Genomic DNA, 25,472 nt, shown 5'->3' with positions numbered 1-25,472 from the left:
TGGTAAAATGTTCATCTGGTGCAATATAGGTGCAGATAATGGTGATTTTTTTAACTAAGATAATTTCTATCGACATAGCCAGCAAGTTGGATTGAATGGCATTAATTTTGTGTGGAATATCTCTTCTTATGAGAATCGCAATACCTCTTTTGCCAATGTACTGCTTAGGAGTAAAAGCCGACAAGTTGAAAGAGATGTGAGTTTCATTTAAGAGTATAATAGCTGGGGCATGATCTTGTATTAATAATTGAAGCTCATTGTAATTATTATTGTAGCCGTTTAAATTTTATTGCAATATTGGAATCATAAGATCTATGTAGGAAAAAAAGAAAAAGGGAAACAGAAGAGAGCTAGAATATCAAATCGTATGAGCAGTCAGTTTAAGCTGAGTGTCACCAATTGAGTACTAGTTCAAAAGAGAGTAAAAGCTAAGCGTATTTATTCAGAGTCAATTTCTATTTGTTCAGTATGTTCAGTAGAGTATTGATTATTGTTGGAAATTCTTGTTGTTGGAAAGAGATTTTCGTGATTAGGTGGATTAGATTGCACAGTAGTGTTGGTAGTAGTGTTTTTGAAGTCAGTATATTTATTAAGCGAGTTTAAGGAGTTGTTTAAGTTAGAAATGAAAGATGCTGTTGTTGGACTGAAAAGTTTGAGATTTAAGAAAGAGGTTTGTTGGGTACAGTTGTCGCTGATATTTTTAGCTGAATGTGAGACGTTGTTGTAGTCTGAACTGATCGGTGCAGGCTTGTTGATGGAAATATGTTTGTTGTTGGCGTTTGATGAGTGATTTTTTCTAGTTAAAGAGTTTATTGATGAGTTGGATGCAGAGGTGACCTCTGCGTTTTGTTTTGATGTACTAGGCCGGTCATTGTCGGCAATTCTATGAGTATTTTTAGATTTTGTGGAATTGTTGATGGCTGAAATTTTTGTTGGTGTGTTGGATACAGAGGATACCTCTTTGTAGGTTGAAGCACATGTGCAAAGCTAGCAGTGAGGGAAGGGAGGGAAGTATTTTCTCTATACTTTTTGAAGGCTTCGTGCATACTGCACTTTTCTAGAGTCTTTATTTTTAAAATTTCTTTAGTTTGCATATACTTTGGACACGTATAATCAGAAGAGCGATGCTCGCCAGAACAATTCGCACACATAAGTCGGATGGAGTCATTATCGTGTGGAGAAGGGAAATTGCAAATTTCGCATGTTGGGGAACCTTTGCAATGTTTTTGCGTATGTCCCAATTTCTGGCATGACCTGCAGCGCATTTGATTAGGCACGTATGGTCGCACAGAGGTCATCCTCCATGCGATGTTTATTTTGTTTGGAAGTGTGAGGTATCGATCAAAATGAAACACCGTTTATTAACCGAGTATATTTATATTTAATTATGAATATTAGAATGTTTAATTTAGTATATAATTCAAAGAATATTAAACGTAAAGTTCCAAAAACCAAAGTTGCGCGTCTTACTTCCTCGCGTTCGCTCTCGATACTGCCTCGCAAGCATCCCTCGTCTTGCCACCTGTTGCTTATTTAGTAGGCTTGCCATCTGTCGTTGACAGCTCGGCCACTCCTGATTGATCGTCTCTCCTGGACGATTTTTCGCTATCGTCTTCTTCAGTAGTGTTTTGCTCACCATAATCTGGTGTCTCGGTTTCATAGTCGTCATCTACAAAACTATGGTTTACCCATGGTTTCATGTTGTCGTTCGTAAATACCCCTGCATAACGCTTCCGCTGCTTAGGCACATCTGGTAGATCTTCTACGACGTAGCGGTCGTTGGGTAAAACCTTCGTTACGATATATGGTCCTTTGTATGATGGTTCAAGCTTATGGGAGGTACCAGTGGGTGGAGGTACATAGTCAATTACCACCAGATCTCCTTCATTGTACTTTCTTGGTGTTTGATGCTTCGCATCGAACCTCTGCTTCCATTTAGCCCTTTCTGCGGTTATTCGTTCGGCTGCTAGATTCATTCGGAAGTCTTCGTGTTGAACCTTGTTCTCCTCATCGTCATCTTGCACAACTTGAATCAAGCGGTTTACTGTTACGTCCCGTAGTTTAAAGTTGAAAACTAAACTATTCGGGCTCTGCCTAGTTGTTGCATTGCTTTGAGAGTTTAGACACCATTGAAGTTGCGGTAGTGCCTCGTCCCAATCTTTATCGTTTTTGATGCTGCATTTAAGTGATGCTAAAATGGTCTTATTTACACGCTCGGCCTGGCCGTTGGCACGGGGCGTGCGCACTGCCACTTTAACATGCCGTATCTCGTATCTTTGAATGAAGTTCTGGAACTCCTTTGACGTGAAGGCCGTGCCCCTGTCGGAAACGATATGCCTGGGGCTTCCATATACATTTACATATCCTCGTAGCGTCGTAAGCACTGGTGTCGTTTTCGTGTTGCGTAACGCTCGTAATATTACATACTTGGTAAAAGCACATACAATTACGAGTATATAATAATTACCTCGTTTACTTCGTACGAATGGCCCTAGATGGTCTATATGCACGCATCTGAAGGGTATCGGTACAACTTCGCTTACATGTAACTGCGCTTCCTTTTTACCGCCTGTAACTTTATTCATACAACATTCTGGACATGCTGCAATATAGGATTTTACATATGATCGCATCCGTGCAAACCAGAAGTCTTTCGATACAGGCTCGCATGTCTTTTCCAGTCCGAAGTGACCTGCTTCATCATGACATGCTCTTACTATACGCCATTTGACGCCTCGTGGTACTACTAGTCGTTTGTTTCCGTTGACTTTGCGAAACAATCGTTGACCTTGCAATACGTAGTCATCTTTAATTTGACATTCGTTTGATGCTGATTTTCCGTTGAGAACTTCGATGATATCTTTAAGTGTTTCGTCTTGTTTCTGCATTGCTGATACCCAGTCGTTGTCCGTATCGACCACTCGATATATTGACTCAGCAATTGTTGTCGGTTCTATCGGGGGAAGTGTTGGGCATCTACTTAACCCATCAGCCAGCAGATTCTTCGCACCTGCGCGGTTAATGCATTGGAAGTCAAACTCCTGAAGTTTGAGCCACCACCTTGCGATCCGTGGTAACAATGGCGTAGTTGCTTTAGTTACTGCTACAGCGTTGCAGTCGGTGATTACCTTAAAGCTATGCCCAATTAAGTACATACGATATCGCTGCAGAGTTTCAACTATTGCCAGAACTTCTAGCTCGTGGCTGGCATAGTTACGTTCTGCGTCGTTGCACTGCCTGCTAAAGTAAAACACAGGTCGCCACTCATTAGCGTTGTCGTTCTGCATTAGAATACCAGATAACCCAATGGAACTCGCATCCGTGTGTACCTCGTGTGGTTTCGTTGCTTCGTACATTGTCAGCACAGGTTTCGTAATTATAATCGATTTTAATTTCTCAAAAGCATCGTTCTGTTCTTTGTTCCAGATAAACGTTGCATTCTTTTTCAGCAGTGTCGTTAATGGATATGCTATGATGCTATATTCTTTGACAAATTTCCGGAAATAGCCGGTTACTCCCAAAAATTGTCGCACTGATTTTATCGTTGTGGGTTTCGGAAACTCTTCGATCACCTTCGTTTTGTTTTCACCAGGACGTATGCCGTCGGAATTTATGTCATGACCTAAAAAAACTGCACCTGCTGGGTCAAAAATGTACTCTTCGAGGGTCTAAGCGTCAGACCTGTTGCTTTTACAGCTTCAAGAAATTCTCGAAGTACGTCAATACCTTCGTCAACTGACTTCGTGGCTATGATGACCTCATCTACGTAGTTGACCACTTTGTCACGCTGTTTAAGCGTTTTAATTAAATTTACCATTACCTCCTGGAAAACCATTGGAGCGTTTACTAGACCGAAAGGCATAACATTATGCTCAAACAGCCCTTCATGCGTCAAAAACGCAGTATACTTTTTCGATTCTTCGTTCATAGGTACTTGATAATAGCCGGAGGTCATATCCAGCGTCGTAAAATATTTATTGCCAGCTAGACGTGAAAGCTGTTCCTCCACGATTGGCATAACGTAGTTCTTTTTAACCGTGACCTCGTTCAATGCTCGAAAGTCGATGCACATTCGACTCTCACCGTTGGATTTTTTTACTAAAAGCACTGATGCGGCGTGTGGGGAATTGCTTGGACGGATTATATCATTGTCCAGCAGTTCCTTTAAAATTTTTGATAACGTTGGTCGTTGTGAGAACGGAACCTGGTACCGTTTGCCCAAGATAGGATCTGATGTCGTTACATTTATGGTCATTTGTACGTCCTTGCATCTACCAAGTTGACTAATATCTTCTGCAAAACATTGTTTAAAAATTATTAAAAGATTCCTTGTCTTGCCTTTGTCTTCTTCCGTTAAGCAGCTAGATATATTTAAGTCCGCTTTCTCGTTTTCTTCTAGCCGTAGCACTCCGTTATCAATCACCATGTGATACCCGTTGTTTTTTAGAACGTCGCGACCTAATAAAATATCGTAGGGCAGCAACTCATCAGCAACAATATACAATGTCGCCTCGCGTTGGACTTTGTCAATAGTCACATTAACGTTGACTTGTTCAGTAACTTGCACTTTGGATCCGCCGAATCCTGTAAAGCATCTTTTAGCTTCCTTCGTCTGCATACCATCTGCTGCAGATGCACGTATCAGCGAGCATACGCTGCCGGTGTCAATGAAAGCCTCCAGTTGCCTTCCTTCAAGCTCCACCATTTTTGTAACCGGAGGGGCTTCGTCGTGTTCGTCGTGGTCGCCAATCTTCGCAACAGATACCTTTTTGTTGCAATTCTTCGCTTCATGACCTATTTTTGTACATATAGTACACCGTTGTTTCCGTTGAGGTTGCGGACACTTGGCTGCAATGTGCCCGTAATCATTACAATTGAAACATTTTATTTGTGTTGGCTTCGCACTTGCTTTCAATTCGGGTTTCGCTGTTTGCTGAGTTAACGCCGTTGGAGTCACCGATACGTTGCTGACTGTCGTTAAATTTTTGAGCGCCACCAATAGTTGACTACACGTCGCAAAATTCATTGTTGCCAATGTTTTAGTTAGTATACTATCGTTGAGTCCACCAATAATATGTGTGTTGATGGAAACATCGTCCACCGTACCCTGTCGACCTATCGTTAACATGGAGTAATAATACTCTAAATAGTCTTCGTTGGGTTTGCGTTTGCGCTTCATAAGCGCCTTATGCGTTTCAGCTGCGTTGTGTGCTGACGGAAAGTCCGCAGTAAATGCGTGCACGAATTGTGACCAGGAACTGAAAACATCTTGCGCGTCCAGCCACTGTTTGGCCATGCCTTTCATTTTGTGCTGAACCGCGATCAAAACCATATCTTCCTTCCAGCCATAGCATTGTTGTAGTTGCTGAGTTCGATTTATGAACTTCATTGCTGACGTTGAACCTTTGAGTGGGTCGAATTCAGGCATTACACCTATCATATCCTGAATTCTCATCTTTGGGCGTGATGCTGTTCGTAGATCATCAGCAGATTCCCAGGTCGCTAAGCTTGAATTTGGCCTAACACCATCGTTGTTGTTTGACGCTTGTTGAATTTCATCGTTCGCTGGTATCGGTTCTGAGTTACGATTCATTGTACCAATAGCTGACGTTAAACTTGCCATCGCCTCTCTCAAGCTGTTCAGTTGCACTCGTACATCATCTGTGGATACCCCACCATCGTCTTCAAGCTCCATCGGATCTACCTCATCAGCACCCAAAACTTCTTGCAGTTTGGCTACTTTAACTATTTTGGTACCCGTCGTTGGTAAATCGTTAGCCCTTAGTAGTGCATTCAGTTGAATGACCTTTAGCGTATTTAACTTTATCATGTTTGTAAAAGAAATATTTTATTAGTAGAAAACCAATATTCCTAAAACAATTTATTTCACCGTCCTTTTATTTAGAGCCTGCACTGTGATTTGTTTGCCTTTATTTCGTTGTTTTACTCTTGCTGTTCGCTGCTTGGTACTGCTTCAAATTCGTTTTGCCAATTCCAATTGGAAGTTCTGCTTGCACACGCACCAACTAGAGTGTGTATGCGTTTTAAAATTTAGCCGTTGACTCGTAGACGCAGAGAAGTTTGATTAGCGTGGTTTCGTATCTGCTCAGTCGCGACTGTTGTATGCAGCGTTTGTTGCACGCTTGCGCCTTCGTTGAATTGCCTTCTTTCTTTGCGTATCTATACAAACACGCTGTACGTTGGTGCTCGTTTTGCGCTGTCCCTTTCCTTGGAGATTCTCGTCGTTTGTGTACTACACTCGTACACTGCTTTTATTGTTTCTGCTTTGCAATTCGTTGTAATTGCTCGGTGTGTCTTTCCTAATAAGACGTTGGCGTTTCGCTGTGGCTTCGTTTTGCAGCACTTACACTTGGCTGCGCCGTTGAGAATCTTCTCTTCAAATGACGATGCGCCGTTTTGCTATTACGTGCACGTTTACGCTGCCGTTGATCGTTGAAGATTCTCGTCGTTCGTGTACTATACTTGTACACCCTTGCCACTGCGTCGACGTTTTATGTACTTGTAGGCGTATGGATAAATAAATTCCACTTCTGAGATGTTAAGGTATCGATCAAAATGAAACACCGTTTATTAACCGAGTATATTTATATTTAATTATGAATATTAGAATGTTTAATTTAGTATATAATTCAAAGAATATTAAACGTAAAGTTCCAAAAACCAAAGTTGCGCGTCTTACTTCCTCGCGTTCGCTCTCGATACTGCCTCGCAAGCATCCCTCGTCTTGCCACCTGTTGCTTATTTAGTAGGCTTGCCATCTGTCGTTGACAGAAGGGAATAACTGTTGAATGATATTAGCATAACACCAGTAGGCTTTATAACACCTTCAACTTTGCGAGTGAACTTATAAACCGCGGAAACTTCGTAAGAACTCAGTCCTTCTATTATTTCGCTTTCAGGCACATCGTTTAAAAACGGTGCATAAATGGTGCCTTTGTTACAATTAAGATGTTGATGATAGCTAGCGCTAACAGCGCCAATGTTGAAAAGACATTTCGTTTTTATAAACTTTTCTGCTACTTGCTTATTTTTCACTAGCAGTAATAGGCTGCCGTCGCGTAATTCACTAATTTTGTTTATATCTTTGCTCACGGTAAGTAAGGCATTGTAAACACGAAAACAAGAAACCTTCGAAAGGGGTGTAGAATTCTCGTCGGATTTAATCACAATATACTTTGGGTCATCACTTTTTATTGGCGGTAAGTCAGGAAAAGCATCTTGCAGTTTTTGATACGATTTTTTACGTTTTGGTTGGGGACCTTGGGCCAGCGCAGCAAACCTGTTGTCCCTGAACTGGAAGCCCACCGGGGGCATAGTGGAAAAATTATAATACACTTAAATAAGTATTGGATTAAATTTTCTCACTTAAAATAAGAATAAATCGCGTTACTTAAGTTAGCAGACCGGGGTGCAAAAAAAAAACACCGAAAGAGAGCTATTTGAATAGCTATAAACTCAGAGAAAGACGCTAACTCAACTGCTCAGTACGAGGTTTACAAAAAATCATATCGCATGCCTGGTAGGATAACACGAATAACAAAGAAAGTTGCAAAATGTTGCAGCTGAAATCAAAAGCCTAGACTTAGAAACCATTAACTGATACGAGTATAAACAAACTTGATTCATTTGATGGCGAGACAGGGATCACAACTTTTTGTATACCTTAAATCGATGTATAAAGAAAAACATACCACTCAAAAGGGCACTTATAAAACAATTGTTTTAAAATAATAAAACAACATATTATTGCATGAAAACCACTTTTTATATAACATATACCTTTGTTATCAATATTCATTTCGATATATATTCCCATAAACACATAACACGATTTTATATTACAATTTAATTAATTATAAGAGATAATTTTTAAGCTATTTCCACTGCACATTCCGCGTGTTTCTATTGTCTCATTTCTCTCGCTTTTCGTAGCCCCTACGAATGGGATAGAGCAAAAATGTATTTACCGTTAGTTTTATTGGTGTTTTAAGAAATAGCTTTGATACAAACAGTGGTAAATTTCAAACTTTTATTTTTTTTATTTTTGGCCTATGAAATCGACCAGTCTGCATTGGTTCAAAAGTTTTCATGCTCTTTACTCAAAACAGAAATAGTTTTGAAAAAGAACAATTATTATGATTAACTCATTTTGCTTATTAGAAATTAATTTATTCCAAAGCTGCATTTCCAGAATTTCTTTCATTTACATTATTTTTCCCCGTTTTCTTTTACAATACAATAAATTAGAAGTTTAAAATAAGGACGGAAAAGGTTACAGGTAAATTAAATAAAATTTTTTGTTTTGAGTCCAGTTAATTTGAAAGTCACAATCGTCAGCTTCACATACCATAATTTCTAACTAAGAAAAAGTACAATAAATACTAATTGATGTGAGAACAAATTGTCTTCAACAGTTTCTTCAACAAAACTAATGATTTTATATAAACTTACTAGGGGATTCGGCCACGCGTTGCTATGGTATACATTTTATACTATTATTTATATAATAAATTATTCAATACAGTGAAAATTCTTTTTACGAATAAAGGCGAAAACGTTTTTGTTGGTATAAGAATCCAAGGGATTGTACTTGAGGTTTATGTTCATACAAATAAATTTCATTGGAAAAAATAACGAATTTAATGCTGCTTTCTCAGTATCTGGTTTTCTGTCCAGTTAATAGAGTTGTCCGCTTAATAGATTGTACTTAATAAACATCAACAATGTGCATGGTTAATAGATTTAAGAGAGATTTCACTCTATTTTTTATTTTTGAATTGTTTTAACTATCATATCTTCTAAGTTGGTTCGAACCGGACACAGTGTGCAAAATTTTACTAAAATCGGTTCAGTAGGTTAGAAGTTCATTGCGGACAAACAACGTGACACGTACCTTTATATGTAAAGATTATCTTAAAAAAATCGATTTTTATACTCTTGGTTCGAGATTTCAATACAAAAGCAATAAGCACTTGAACGAATTTTACAGTTTTTGAAAATAGTACAAAATGTTGGGTTACACCCAAACTGAGGTCAGTTTAAAATTTTTAATCTTTTGTTTTCGGATATTCCTCACTGAAATAAAGCCTAAGCCAATGCAAGCATGCCAACTATTAATCCAATTCTCCATATACAACAACAAAATGATTGTTCTGGTAGAATAATAATCACAACTAAACTGTCCGCCATATAGTCGAATTCACAGAAACCCATATAATAGACTCCATTAGGACGTATCATAGTCGTGAACACTTAGTTTTCGAATAATGCAAATCGATTGTTTTTAAATTAGGAGATACTCGTACATTGCTAACCATTTATAATATTTCCAACTAACTCCTCCACTTATTTTATGCATATGCACACATAGAAGGGTGTAATTGTGAATTTTTCCAGAAAACCTCTTCTATGTTTATTTTCTTCTCCATGAGTAATTAAAAGGAAGCCTGTTCCCACAAAGTAAGTACGCGCGGTTAATCTGGATATTGTAAATTTACAAAATCAAGGTTATTACTTTCGAGATATAGACTGGGAATTTTCCCTCAGCTGCTAGCTACACCACTAATATATCCTTTATTTAAAGCTTTAGTAGGATTATACTAGTATGTTATGCATACATTTAACTGCTCTTCTTTCACAAATCCGGATTTCTCTTTTGAGAAAGTAATAAGCAATCTCGATTCAACAATTCGGCATACCTTATTTGTAAATATAATTGTAATAATTGTCTCATTTATTCTACATGATCATGACCTATTTGTAACAAAAATCGATTATAAAGGGCTACATTGAAAAAATATAAATAAAACACAACTTCCGAATGCTGCAATCTATTTTAATTTAATTACAAATTATATCATTCCAAACGAGGCGATTTATGTTAATGTTTTAAATGTTGAATTTCTACAACAAGGGTTTGGGCTATAAAACTCCTTGTATATCGACATAAACCTGTATAAGCCCCAATGAAAATAGTTCAATATAAGTTACTATTTAAATAAGAAGACTAACCCCTGTTTCGCCTTAAAATAATACTATAATTCGCGGTAAGTATTTGAAAATAATCTGATATAGGCAATACATACAGTATATAACGCCTTAAGTAAACTGTACTGCATTCACTATTTGTCCAACCGAACTTGTCGTATAGACAGAGCATGATTTTTATTGTCGTTGTACAGACGCAACCGCGCAACCCGCAATGCAGTTCAGTACATAAACGAAAATAATCTTACCGCTAATAAATTTTCTAAGGGTGTCATGAGTAAAGTGTTTCACACATTCTATTCAAAACAAAGGTGCGTGGAGTCCCTACGCGCGGATGAAGTTATATTTCTTAGTGATATTCCAAGAAATGCATATCACTTTGTATAAAAGAAAACTAGAAAACTTAAATTCACATTTTATAAATTTATTATGCACATAAAATGAAGAATAAAGCAAAGTCTAAATGAAGGAACTTTGACTAGAAAAGTAGTTCTGTCTCTTCGTTGGGGAAGAGAATATGCAGCGTAATCATCTCTCTTTTGTAATTCATCAACACGCGTTGAAGGCCCAGCAGTTATCGGTGCGTGTTCAGAAATTGAAATCATATTTTCATCACTTATCAATAAACTTATTACATGTGCTCGCATTGACTTGCATGTTCATACATTCATATATACTTATATGTACATATATTTGCATACATTGCCAAACAAATAATGCACAAGCATACAAACATACATATGCGTACACATATGAATATGTCACCAACAAAAAATTGATCTTCACAAGTCAATATGGCAGCCAAATTGGCGAAGAACAAGTGTAGTAAATTTTACAATAAAAACGATTTCATTCATGAACGCAGGCGCAAATTCCACAAGCGATCTCGCTTCATTCATAAAAACAGAGGCCGTAACATCTCCCCGAGCATGCCTTTGCCAACAAGTCGTCTTTTCGTGACGATGGCAAAAGCTAAAAATCATAAATTGCACAACTTTCTGGTGCTTCTCGCAAAAATCTGCGTCGATATGTATTCACGATCATACGTATACATACATACATATTTACGCATGTTTGTAGGCGAAGCTGCTACAGCGGCAAGGGGTGACAATCGGCGGCCATTACTTTACTTATGCCATAGAAATTCAATTGCTACGAATATGGAAATGAGAACGAAATAATGCAAATATGCATATTTCTAAAGGTCATTAATTTCTTTGAAGAAATGAAAGGAATGAATGATCCTGAGAAGTATAGTCTTAACTTTTCAACGGCCAACGCAGAGCATTTCAACCAAAAGGAATTTATTCATTAAAATCACCACTCAGAAGTCGTTTTATCCGTTGTAAGCGAACGATTTTCGAAGAAGCATCACTTCTAATATGCCACAAGACAAAATTACAAATAAACTTCTTAAACCTCACGCTGTCAGATAAAACGAAAATACTTCGTCATCGCGGGTCGATTTCCAAAAAAGGTGAATGAAGACTAACTACAGAAATTATCCTGTAAAGTATAGCCTTAATTTTTCAACGGCCAACGATACGCAAAATGGTTGAGAATTCGCAGAAATGAAAGACAAACGAAAGAAAAAGGAGCATAACTTCAATAATGCACATGCACACAAACATACATATGCGCACACATGTGAATATGTCACCAACCAGAAATTGAAACATTGTTCTACAAAAACAACAACAGCATAAGCATTGGCAACATTGTGTTATTGGTAGAAAAGCCGAGCTGTGCCGAAAGAAACGAACAAACGATCGCCGATTGTCACCGCTTCGCTTGCTGCTCGAACATCTTCGCAGACAAGGTTGCGTAGATTCATATTGAGCAACGGGTTGCGTAGATTCATATTGAGCAAGGGGTTGCGTAGATTCATATTGAGCAAGGTTGCGTAGATTTATATTGAGCAAGGTTGCGCAACCTTGAGCAAGGTTGCGCAACCTGTATCTATCGCAACCTTTTCCGAACTCGTATAAGAAGTATAACTTCAATAAATATATATTCTTATGACTTCCACGTCTATGTTGATATGTCAATATTTTTATTAAATATAACTGTATTTTTATATTCATCAAATTATGATGCGTGCAACTAATGGAGAAATAAAGTGGCGAAAAACTATGAATCACATTTATTTAAATGACCGTATAAAACGATTCACTTCATAAGTGATATTTCGCACATTCAACCGGTAGATTGGTGCGTATTGTGTGTGCATTATTGTCAATCAATATTATAGTCTCTGTACCGTTGTTAAACGGTCAGATCTGTTATATAAATGTTGCGCATACGTCATGGTGAACTATGTACTAAACTATTCAAATTTTTTATTTTAATGCTTATGAAAAAGTTTTAAAAAAAGCTTAAAAAAAGATTTAGAAAATATTTTAAGCTAGTTAATAAGCTTTTTACTGCAACTGGGTTTCTCTTCGTCTCATTATATTTTTTGCACTTATTTCTAATGATTCACACTGAAAACAAAACACTTTAAATATGAACTTAACAAAATTACTCAAATTGATTGATGACTTGACCTATGTAAACATATCAGAATTTGCTAAGAAACTCTAAGATGTTGAAAATAGTGAAAGAAGATTGATAAAACATATTTGAGCATACCATACTTAACTTTAATTCTTACGTCAAATCTACTAGATTCGAAAAAATTATAGAAAACTCTTACCCTGTTGAAAAATGGTTAAACCATGTGGTCCGGCAACATAAAAAACTTTTTTAGATTATTATGAATGCATATATTTGTAAGTTTTTATTGTCAGAACAACTTTCTATTCAAAGGAACACATATGTATGTATATCTGGACAAAATGTTGGAAAATGTTTAAAAATGCTAAAACACTATTCCGAATACCCAGTATTTATTTTATATTTGAAAAACTGTGCTCTATAAAATTTCAATGAGTTTCCCTCGACAAAGTTTTTTTCAAAAGTTTGGCATACATTGTATATATATATGTATATGTTAACAATGGTAATAGAGACCGTTTCGAAAACAATCGAAATTTGCTATCTAATTGAATATAACTTGAACGACTTGGGTTATGAAGACATATAATCCTAAAAAAGAAAAAAAAAATCTGTATATATAAAACTGAATTGCTGTTCGTTAGTCTCCCTAAAACTCGAGAACGGCTGAACGGATTTATCTTATCTTAGTCTTGAAATGTTCGTGGAGGTCTAGGGAACGTTTAAGAGGCGAGAAAATATCGAATACTTGCCAGGAAAACCCTAAAAACAACCATTCTCTATTTCCCATACAAAAGTGACGTGATGTCACATCGCATGACATGATATCACATCACATTGCATAAATACCCATCATATACATACATAAAAATAAGTTGGTCTATACATAGCTGACTAAACCGTTACATGATATGAAAAAGTTAATTTTTAACGGACTTACGAGCTTAAATTTCCAAAAGGTGCCTTTTCCATATCACTTTTTTTTTTGTTTTGTTTTCCAACTAATCTATATATATATTTGTAAGTTGCGTTAGTTACACCATTTGTAACTCAAGAACGGCTGAACTGATTTGGCTGAAAATTTGTGGGTAGGGAGCTTAGAACCAGGGTAAGAACATAGGATACCTTTATCTCTTTATTTTAATTTTATTTAAAATTTAATAAAAGTCATAAATACAAAAGTTATATTTTAAATTATAAGAATTTGTTCAAAATTCATGTTTGTAAGAATCATTTCAATATATGCGTACAATTTTAAACAGATTCTTCCTCAAAAATAATATAATTGTTAAGTATTTGAAATATTAGAAAAGAACTGCAACCAAACACGCAGTGAAATAGATTATTACTGGTATAACTCAGTAATCAGTCGTTGAGTATGTATGTATTATACCACGTGCATCCCGAAAGATTGATGTCATAACCTTTCCAGCCGACTTTTCCGTTTCTCTAGTTTATTTATAAATTATTTGAATAGTTAAATTTCTGTCGTTTGCTTTCTTTATTTCGGCTATTCAAAAGGTAAATTATTGAAAATTATTCAGTGAAAATTGTATGTGTCTTTCATACAAAGTGATTAAATACAGTTTGAAATTTGTTGCGATGCCACAAAGAGGTCGCGCTAATATCGGTCGGCGTTCTTTTTTACCATCAACATACATTATACATTGGCAGCCCAAAGCACATGCACGAGTACTCGTAGGATGCGATTATATGTATATCTGTACTTTCGGAATTATGAACGGGCGAATTTGTTTGTTACATTCACTTGGTATGCAAAATGACCATAGATTACGGAATTATTGAATCGTGATCAATCAGCAAGATCGTCACGATGTCACATCACATTCAAACAACAGCTATGTTTATCTTGAAGCGACGTATGTATATATGGTGCTGTTAGATGCAAGATGTATTTTGTTGAGGGGCAAAAAATAGATTTGGCGCACGCACACCTTCTTCTTAGGATAGCGGATGGTGGTTACATCAGATCAAATTGATGAAATCATTTCATCGGAAATTCCTGACCAGAGATAGATCCAGAATTATATGAAGTGGGGAAAACCAATCTGGTTTATGGACCTTGTGGACATCACTATCGTACTACGGTGTGTATGCCTGACAATAAATGCACGAAACACTATCCACGTGCTTTTCTTTCGGAAACAATGGAAGTGATAGATATCCATTGTATCGGTCTCGCTCACCAGACGACAAGGGCAGAACATTCAGCATTCAATTTAGAGGAGTAAATAACGAAGTTGACAACATATGGATTGTACCATATTGGCCATTATTGTCTAATTCACATTCAAAACTCATATCGATGTTGAGTATTGCAGTTTGGTGAAATCGATCAAGTAAGTTTGCAAGTACGTCACCAAAGGACGTAGCGGTCAATAACCGCTATGGCCGTGAACGAGATGAGATCAGCACGTATCAAATGGGTCGATGCGTGAACTGCAATGATGTATTTTATGAGATATTTGCTTTTGCGGTTCATGAACGTTGCGTAAGTGATCCGTTTACGAGAACTTTGCTCTATTCGGAAATTACTTGGCATGGAATGCATCGTCGAAGAAATAGTTACGCAGAAAGCAAGGCCAACCAGTAGATTGATATCCAGGTGTGTTCTTTACTAATGCCTTAGGACGAATTTACACAATCCACCCGAAAAACAACGATTGCTACAATCTACCTTTCGTTGCTATTGATAAATGCACGTGGTTCAATTTCAATTGAGTCATTGCGTACTGTTAATGGTACGGTGTGTGTAACTTTTTGAGAAGCATGCCAGCAACTACAATTGCTGGAACATGATAATCAATGGAATCAAACGATGGACGATTCGATAGCTACTTTGGATGCCACTGAAGTTTGCGTACTTTTCGCGATGATCATTTCGACCCATCAGCCTTCAAATCGGCATCAATTATGGGATACGAACAAAAATGACATTGCCGAGAGCACTTTAAATCGTATTCGATAAGATTTGGAAAAAGACAAATTCCGGTTGATACTTCCAGTGGTTTGATTTCAATTCCTCCTGCATTTTGTCAATTCACTTCAACGAAAGATGAACTCATCACGAATGTTTATCCGAACATTGGCCAAATTATCGGAACTACGATTTCTTGAGTGCACGGCCAATTTTAGCAGCCAAAAATACCAATGTTAATGACTTAAACTAGAAGATTCTATGTCCAATTCCGGGAGGTTTGCGCTCGAACAAATCGATCGTCTTGGCAATGAATACGTAGCCGTGAATTATCCAGTGAAATTTCTAAATTCATTGGAGAGGCTTGTATACCGCCCCATCATGTTTCCCAATCTTCATGCGCCGAAACTGTGTAATGGAACCCGATTGATTGTGACGCAGCTATAGAATACAAAAGGGCAGACTGCTTGGTTCTACGAATTCTTTTGAGTTCCAACGATTTGCCATTTCAGTTCAAACCTATTCAGTTTCCAGGGAAAATTGCATTGGACACGAAGGTAGTCGCTAGAAATGTGTGAAATAAATCTTTAAATGCAATGTTTTTCAAACGGCTAGCTATACGTGGCGCGTTCACAAGTTAGAAAATCGTTATCTCGTACATTTACACACTGAAACAAACTACGCTACACTGAAAAAAAATGTGGAAAACTCGCAAATAAATGAAATTTAACACAATATAAGTTAAACTTTCTTTTCATTTTAAAACACAAAATTTCACGAAGGACAACGCCTGCGGGATCAGGTAGTTTATTCCTATAAAAAAGGGTATACTTAAGTAAAAATTCAAATTGTGGGAAACTTTTTTTTTGATTCTTAATACCATTCCTTCTTTCATAAGTTTATTTGATGATGACATGATTTTATTTGCACTTCTCCTCAATTTCACCTCAATGCATTTCTGTTGCAGTTACATTTAAGTATAAAGCACTTTTCGGCATTTGATTGCCGTTATGTGCACCACATGGTAGTAACTGCTGCTAAACGTTAAATACATATGACCAACGTTAAGCTTTACCCTTGTAAAGGTTGCAAATGATTCAAATGGCAACTACATACATATGTGTACGTGTAACATGCAACTTGCAACAGCAGGCTATATTTGCCATAAAAAGAAAGTCGTTTGCTTGTAGTTCACTCTGTGCATCCCGTTTATTTTTATAGTTGCAAGAAAATTTGTATGTGGCAACATGAGTTTTTGGGATGCTTCTTGTGCGACTGTCATCAAAATCTAACTTGCTAGTTCGCGAATATGCAGATAGACAATTTAAATATTTAATTCAAATAATTCGCAGTAGCTCTCCCACTTTTGACCGTAGACTTTGGTATAATACAATTTGTATTATGTAGTATATCTAGTTCTCTGTCTTTTTAATAACGCTGCTGTCAGTTTATTAATCGGCTCTAAATTGCTGTAGTCTCTCAACTCTTCACCAGAAATATGGCGAAATACCGAAGCCTTTTTCTGCTGTTAATGGTTTATAGCTGGGAAATTAACTTTATGTGTGTTTACCGTTGTTGTTATACCATATGAGGAGCAAGAAAGTTTTTTAATTAGAGTCACAATAAGTTTTTTGAGTACCACAATGCTAAAATATTGTCAAAATATGACAAAACTGCCATATATGGCATAACTACATACTGATTTCAAGAAATTGTGAAAGATAAAGAATATGTATATTCTCATAAGAATTGTATAAACCTAAAAGCATTAAATAATTTCAATGCTCCATCATTAAAATTATGCTTTTGATTCTACTAACTACAAACTTGTGTTAGGGTTGGCAAATCGGACTTTTAGTATTTCAAAATTGAAAATTCAAACTCTTAGTAGCGCTAGGCATTCATTTAATACATGTGATCCTTTTTTATTACAACTTTTTTGTTGTGGTACCCTTCAAAATCAGTTGGCTTCAGATATTGATATGAAAACATGCAACAACTTGTTTCGCTTGGTTTGTTGTTTTTGTTACAATTGCGAGACTTTTTATTTGCAAAGAGTTTTGGGCCAGTCAAAATCTTAGAGTTCGTGAGGGAAGTGTTTGAAAATTTAAAATTATATGAAATTTGTTATGATAATTTAAAAATGACGGCGAAATTCATTTATTTAATTGAAGTTTTTGCTTTTAAAGTCAAAATTTAACTTTTATTCATTTAGAAATGTGAAAAAATAAGAATTGGACGCCTGAAAAACGCGCCTTGATAAAAAGTTGCTTTCTGAAGGCAAAACTTATGTCGAAGACTAAAATATTCTTAGTTGTTCACCCACAATGGTACGTAATGCTACTTATCAAGTGTAAATGAAGTAATAAAAAAGTGGAAGCAAGCTGGAAATGTCAGTAAAAGAAGTCAATTCCATTGTCAGATACCCAAGGCAGATTCCATTTGCGAGTGCTTCAGAGGTGAAAGACGCCTTAACTAAAAGTATTGAAATTATATGCCGACGTTTGCGTGATCATGACTTGGGGGGCCCACGATCCATAAAAAGTGCCGCTATTGCCTAAAACACATGTTGAACTAAATACGGCAGAGACATTAAATTTTACCACCAATATGGTATGAGACAGCTTTATAGGACCCGGAGTGAAAGTTGAACTATGGGCGTGGCACCGCCAAATTTTTGGTGAAATCCCATATCGCGGGACCCGACAAAGCGATTTCGATAAAATTTGGCAAGTGGCATTTTCCTAATTTTCGCCTACTTCCCATACAGCCCAATTTTAAATTCCACTTCATTCGTCCAGTTTCAGTATACAAATCAAGAAGTACTTAATTTCCTGGGATAATACATTGCACGAATAATGTCTTAGTATGTGCCACCTTAAGACCAAAAATTGCTTAAATCCAATGAAAACTGTTCATGCCTCTAAGTACCGAATATTTAAACCCCGGTACCTAAGCTGACATTTGATCGAAAATGCCGGTGAGTTATCCCAAAGAAAATAAGAGTGCATGTTTTACTCATAACAGTGTATCTAAGTACCTAACAAAGATATATTTGAGCGACTTGGCCTAGCCCCTATATCAGGGGCAAGGTCTTCATAACATTTAGTCACAGTGGATATATGGTAATCGATATATATCATTTTGTTCAAATACTAATAGCAAGCAAATTATATGAGAAAATTTAATATTGGAACTATAGTTTACTCCTTGTGTTCACTATTCTTTGACTAATATGAGTGTGCAATAGAGTGATTCAAAAAAAAAAAAATTTTTGTTTTTCGTTTGGTACTCGTAAAAATAGGTTCCTAGACACCTCTAAACATGAGTTTTTAATTGTAACGGGGGATTTCTTAGAGGTGTCTTGAATCTATATTCATTAAAATGTCCCAATTTTTTAAAGCATTTAATTGATAAAATAATGGTATTACAGTACCAGTATAAGATTAAAGTTTTGTGTTTGGTAAAAATATGTTCAATAAATTTACTTAAAACATGATAAACTCTGAACTTATTGAATTCTTACCTTATATTTAACAAAATTGATAGAAAATTAAATATACCCACTTAAATGACCAACAATTTAAATTCCAAAAATATTGCCGATTTAAGAACAATTTTCCTTTCAAAGTTCGATTTTATGGATTTAGAATATTTTCGATATCGAGTTTACCAAAAATAGTTTTAAATTTTTATCTAAACTTTTCATCCTTTAAAGTGAACGAAAAGTTTAATATAAAGTTAGCTATTATTCTAGTAAAAATTTAATTATTAAAAATATACAAATTTGTATTCTTAAAACATATTTAATTTCCTAAAAATTACAAAGTAATTTGTAAACAAACACCCTGTACTCACCTTTAAATCTCAAAGCGAAAGCAAAACTATTACTCTTTTGGCTCGATATTGTTTGTCTGTTTATACGAACGACGTTGTTGGTTAATTAGAAAACAACCAAAGACGAACATCGAAAGAACGAACGCTTGGCTTCACATTTTACGAAATATATTTTAATAGAAATTAATTCACTAAATCACTATACACCATTCATGAAGATATAAATTATTCGATATCCACTCACTTCGCGGGGAAACTTTAGTATACCATCCCACGATTTCAGGATTATAAGTGGTATGGTTGGATAGGGCTGATGCTCCATATTAAGAAAATATATAATTATAGCCGCCGCAAACTTATAGTTTTCGAGATGTATGCATTTAAAATTGAAAATTTCGCAAATTTAATTTTGCAATTTCTCGATTTATAGTAACTTTTTCTTTCATATTATGCACTTTTTTACACTTACACTTCACTGCAATATTTCTACATACATATTTATTTTATATTTATTATTTAGATATTTGCTTAAAATAACCATTTTATATTTTACATAAATATTATTACACGCACAATGACATTAAGTGTTCCGTGTTGTCAAATAATAAGTGCATCGCTTTTGACTTTATCGCCTTTTACAAAGCCGCGGGCGATGTCCTTATGGGCTTCCACGAATTGGATAATTATTGCATCCTGCTCTGCATTGTTATGTTTTCCCCTTTAAAAATATCACATTTCAATTAACAATTTTTTTTATAATCAAAATTAACTATTTTTAATCCTTTTTTGTGCAAAATTTAAACATTTAATTACACTTACATGTTCGCGCAACAAATTCCCAAGTTTGAATTGAAGTGAATGCAAACCGACAAATTTCTTGTGAATTAGTTTTGCAGAACACGCATATTCACTCAAAATTCATTTTTGAAAAAAATGTGGAAATGAATCGGGGGAAGTGGAACCTAGAACATCAAATGTCGGATTGAAAGTGAATTTGCTTGATATTCACTCGGAAGTGAATCACAGAACCTGCCTGATAGACATATTATTATCAGCTAAGAATTATTTTTGCATTTCAATTATATATCTCACACATTGACCAATATGTTTTGCAAAAGTCAACTATAAGTACTGGGATCAACATGTTCGGTACCTAGGTGCTTGAACAGTTTTTATTGGATTTGAACAATTTTTGGTTGTAAGGTGGCATACTCTTACGACATTATTTATGCAAAGTTGTATTCTTACAAAAATATTATACTTAAAGAATCACATATAATGTTAAATTGTCTTATATTGAAAGTAAAAGTGGTGGAATTTTGATTCCACCATTTTCGCACTATTACATAGGAATATGAGATGAATGTCACGAACCAAAATTGGTTGAAATCGGAGGGCAGGTTCCGATATATGTGAGTTCACCTAAGAGTGGGCGGTGCACGCCCATCGTACAATTTTTACCGCGGTTCCTATTGAGAACTCTCTTAACCTCTTGAGTACAAAACTTTATGTCTCTGGTATATTTAATTATTGATTTATCACACTTATAGTAGTTATTAACAGTAACGTTATATGGGAAGTGAGGAGGTGTGGGGTTATGGTCCAATTTTATTAGTTTTCACATTATCAGTAGGCGTTTTCATAGGATTTATTTTGAGTGAGTTCTTTTATCTTGAACAGTTTAAAAGGCTTGCGCATTGTTTAATTTGCTACCAAAATTTCTAAATAAAAGTAAAACAATTATACATAACAATTATTTAACTTAACGTTTATTAACCTTTAACTGGTGACAAGCGGTCTCACAGGCCGAGCGGAGTCAGTGAAACATCATTTCACCCCCTTCCCCGCGCTTCCTTTGTTTCAACGACTCAGTAGCTTCGAGTTTAGTTGCGTCCACGCCGTACAGTAGGACAGTTGCGTCGTATTGTCTCATATCGGTAAATTATATCGACATAAACTTCGGCATGGGCCTCTCAGACCTTACGTCACCACTTGTGTAACTTTTTAATATAATTTTGCCTTATTATTTTTTTCGTATTTTTACAGTTTTTATTAACAATGATTGATTCTCCACCTCAAAAAAAGAAGCGTAAGGAGTTAGGAGTTAAAAATGTAGTGTCGAGCAGTGTGATTGAAGTTTATTTGGCTCAGGAAGATTCATGTGGATCAGAAGCTGAAAATGTTCCCGAAAACTTCATCCTAGAGCAAAGTGATCACGACTCGCATAGTGAACAAAGTGCTTCTGAAGATGAAAAACTAATTCAAGGGAATCAGCAGTCAGAAGGTGACAGTGATGATGAACCGTTATCAAGATTTGTTAGATGTTTCTTTATCAAAAATCGTTTCAAGTGGGCAAAAAATTCGCCAAACAGAGTTGTGCGAACAAGCCAGCACAACATTATAGCTCGTGTGCCGGAATCGAGGTTGAATGTTCATGACGAAAGAGACCCCTATTCAATGTGGAAGAAAATAATGAGTCCGGATATCTTAGAAGAAATATTGAAGTGGACAAATGAGAAAATTCGTGAACTCAAATTGAAGCACAGCAGAGAAAGTCGTCCTGAACTACAAGATTTAGACATGGTCGAATTGTATGCATTCCTTGGTCTTCTTATGTATACAGCTGTGTTCAAAACAAACCACGAAAATTGTGAGTACTTATTTGAAACGGATGGAACAGGGAGGGACATTTTTAGATCTGTTATGTCACAAAAAAGGTTTCTAAATATTTTGTTATGCTTGCGGTTTGATAATGGGACGGATAGAGAAGAAAGAAAACAGAATGATAAGCTAGCTGCGATTTCCAACATATTTGGAATATTTGTGAATAACTGCCAAGCCCTATACAACATTGGAGAGTGTGCAACAATCGATGAAATGTTGATAGCTTTCAGAGGTCGTTCTTATTTTGTTTTGTATATGCCAAATAAACCATCCAAGTACGGTTTGAAGATGATGTGTATGTGCGATGCCAAGACTAATTATTTTTATAATGGATATATCTACTGTGGTAAGGGATCTGATGGTGAAACTTTGACAAACGAAGGAAAGAAGTTTTTGGTTCCCTCACAAGCAGTGATTCGTTTGACGAAACCTATACACGGTAGTAACCGCAATGTCACATTCAACAATTGGTTTACATCGGTTGAATTGGTAAATGCTCTAAAAACACGAGGTCTGACATGTGTGGGTACTCTAAAAAAAAATAAAAGAGAAATTCCCAAAGAGTTCTTGCCATCCAAATCAAGAGATGTGGGATCTACACTCTATGGATTTACCAATCAAATGACTTTGATCTCTCACGTTCCAAAGCTAAATAAAGCTGTGTGTTTAGTATCTTCAATGCATCATAGTGAGTGTTTTGATGAAAATATAGGCAAACCTGAAATTATTGCCTATTACAATTCAACAAAAGGAGGCGTTGATGAGGTAGATAAAAAATGCTCCATATACACCTGCAGTCGCCGATCGCGAAGGTGGCCTATGGTGATCTTTTATCGAATGTTGGACATAAGTACGGTGAACGCACATGTTTTATATCAAGCTGATGGTGCCAATACTATTGATCGTTAACAATTCATAAAAACATTGGCCAGAAACGCGGTATTAACACACATGCAGCGCAGAGTTTATAATACCCACATTCCACGCGATATACGCCTCAACTTAGCGCGTATTTTGGGTTCTGATTTGCCATCAGAACCACAAAACTCCGAGGATATACCAAAATCACAGAAAACCTGTACCAGTTGTCCTCCTAAGTTAAATCGCAAGTCTAATTACCAATGCCATTCATGTAAAAAACATGTATGCTTGCAGTGCGCTAAACAATTATGCCCTGACTGCCAATAAAAATTACCATAGATTGACCATTGACAGTTTTTTAAATTATATTTGTGAATTCATATTTCATTTTTTTGTTAATAAATATACCTTAGCTATAATCATAAATAGTATTTTTGTCATTATTTGTTGATTTCATTTTTTTTGTGCGTGATTATTGATCTTATCTCTAGACTTTTGATTTTAGTTCCTACATAGATTGTATTAGAAAGTTAATAATTAAAAATCACATTTAGATTCTACTAAGTAGTTTTATTTTATCCTTTTATATATTCATTTAATGGTTTGAAAGACTGCGGTAAGCTATCGTATATAGTTTCGATGCTATAGACCATATAAAGCAGCGGCCTCTTAGGCCGCTCGTCACCATTAAAGTTACTCAAAAACCGTGTCACTAGTTAAAGGTTAAGTACTTATACAAGCCCACATCCACTTTTTAACAGTTGGAGCCCAGTGGTGCCGGTTGTTACTGCAATCCCCTGTACAAAATTATAGTTCTATTCTTTAATTAAGAACTTAGTTAAGGCAAGAGTCAACTTGTCCATTTAGTTTCTTTAAAATAACACACATGAAGTCACTCGGAAATTCGAAAATCTTTTTTTTCGGTTTATACCCGAATAAAGCCGTTTTTGACACACATACATAATACTAAGAGAAAAAGTTTCTCTCCTAATTTTAATTATAAATCTCATAGATTGACCGATATTTAAGTCAACTATAAATAGATACCTATTCACTTTAACAGCTTAAGCTCGGTTTGGACAATTTTTGGTTATATGGTGGCATACTCTAAAATCACTGATCGTGAAAAGTTTTATCTCGTTTCATATTAATTGCTTCTTTGTGTCCACACTGGAAAGTGAAGGAATCAATTCACGCACATCAAATGTTAATTTGCCTTATATAGAAAGAAGGTGCGGTTGTATTCCGATTTCCCCCATTTTCTCGTTTTGAGATAAGAATATCAGTAGAATGTCACTTACCGAATGTGGTTTTAATCGGTCAAGCACGTCCAGAAATATATGATTTTGTCTAAAAGTGGACGGTGCTACGTCCATTGTCCAATTTTTACCTCGGCTCTTGTAGAGCCCTTTCATACCAACTCAAGAGTAAAATTCATTGTCTATGGCGTATTTAGTCTTGTTTTTTAAAGCAATTTAAAGGGGCAAAGATAATATATTGGGTATATGGGTGTATGGTGGGTCGAGCAAATAAAGTCAAATTATTGTGTTAAGGATATAAAGATTAAGCCAAAGTCATGATCAATTCGATTATTATTTAACACTAAACCACTAAATTTTAGTAAAATTTATTAAATTTCATTAAAATATCATACATAAACATATTTTGGGATTTTAGCTGTAGCATTAACCCAAATTTTGTTTTCCTTTTATTAGATATTGACCGGTACATGCGGTATATCAATCAGAAGTTTTAAATAGATATATTAGATTTGTGGGAACTAGGGTCTTTATTGGCTATAAAGCACGAGGACATATTAATAATAAAGCGATTAGATGATCTGTTGATATCTTTAAATATCTCACATATTCAGCAGTGTATACCTCATATACCGATGAGGTTCGTACTGCAAGTATCGCGGATTTAAAATTTTCGGGGTCTACGTGTATTCGGTTCTTAATTATCTTCATATACTATTACCATATTAAGGTTTTCCAACAGTTTTCTAACGCAGGGCGTCGTTCATAATGTCATTGTCACAAGTTCGTACGTTAATTAAAGAGTATTACCTGCAAGTTTTGCACAATGCGAAGCAATCCGCCAGAAACGCCCGGATTTTTAGACGAAACAAAAGTGGTTGCAATTGGTCGCTTAGTTCTCTAGATTTTGGATTTAACCTAAAGGTGAGTCCCACCTACTATTCAATTTTTATATCAACTCTTATGAAGCTCTTTAATGTCTACAAATCTTTATTTATGGAGTTACTGTATTTTTTGTAGCTTTCAATATAACCATTATTTGGGGAGTCAAATTTTTTGAATGTGTTATCTCACGAAATGGCCCAGTCAAGTAGCCGCTTCGGTCTAGCCATTTGACGCCGTGAGACTATTTCCTGCAGGGCCACGTGAACTCTATGATTTATGCCAACAAGCCAGCGACGATTAATGATTTTCGTATGAATATTGCACTTGTAATTTCAGTAGAATTGGCCGATTTATGCTTGAAAACCGTCGAAAATTGGGTTCAGCGTCTGGACTTCTGCAAGCCTGCCCATGGTGGCCATGGAAAAGAAATCGAGTTCTATACATAATGGCATCAAATGTGCTTTCACAGGAATAAAAAATTTAATTGGTGTCCGAAACCGTTTTTTTTTATTTAACAAAACTTG

The 25,472-nt window shown here is 35.9% G+C and overlaps 1 non-coding gene across 1 annotated transcript; it reads right to left on the bottom strand.

Moving 5' to 3' along the window:
* Positions 1-11,327: 11,327 nt before the first annotated feature.
* LOC126760833 (small nucleolar RNA U3) lies at positions 11,328-11,531 on the bottom strand. The gene has a single exon (XR_007667259.1). It is a non-coding gene; the product is annotated as a small nucleolar RNA U3 (small nucleolar RNA).
* Between the last annotated feature and the right edge of the window lie 13,941 nt (positions 11,532-25,472).

Source organism: Bactrocera neohumeralis, chromosome 5 (assembly GCF_024586455.1).
Source record: "Bactrocera neohumeralis isolate Rockhampton chromosome 5, APGP_CSIRO_Bneo_wtdbg2-racon-allhic-juicebox.fasta_v2, whole genome shotgun sequence".
Lineage (NCBI taxonomy): Eukaryota > Metazoa > Arthropoda > Insecta > Diptera > Tephritidae > Bactrocera > Bactrocera neohumeralis.
The sequence above is the reverse complement of the archived record's forward strand: the minus strand, read 5'-3'. Positions and strand labels throughout refer to the sequence as shown.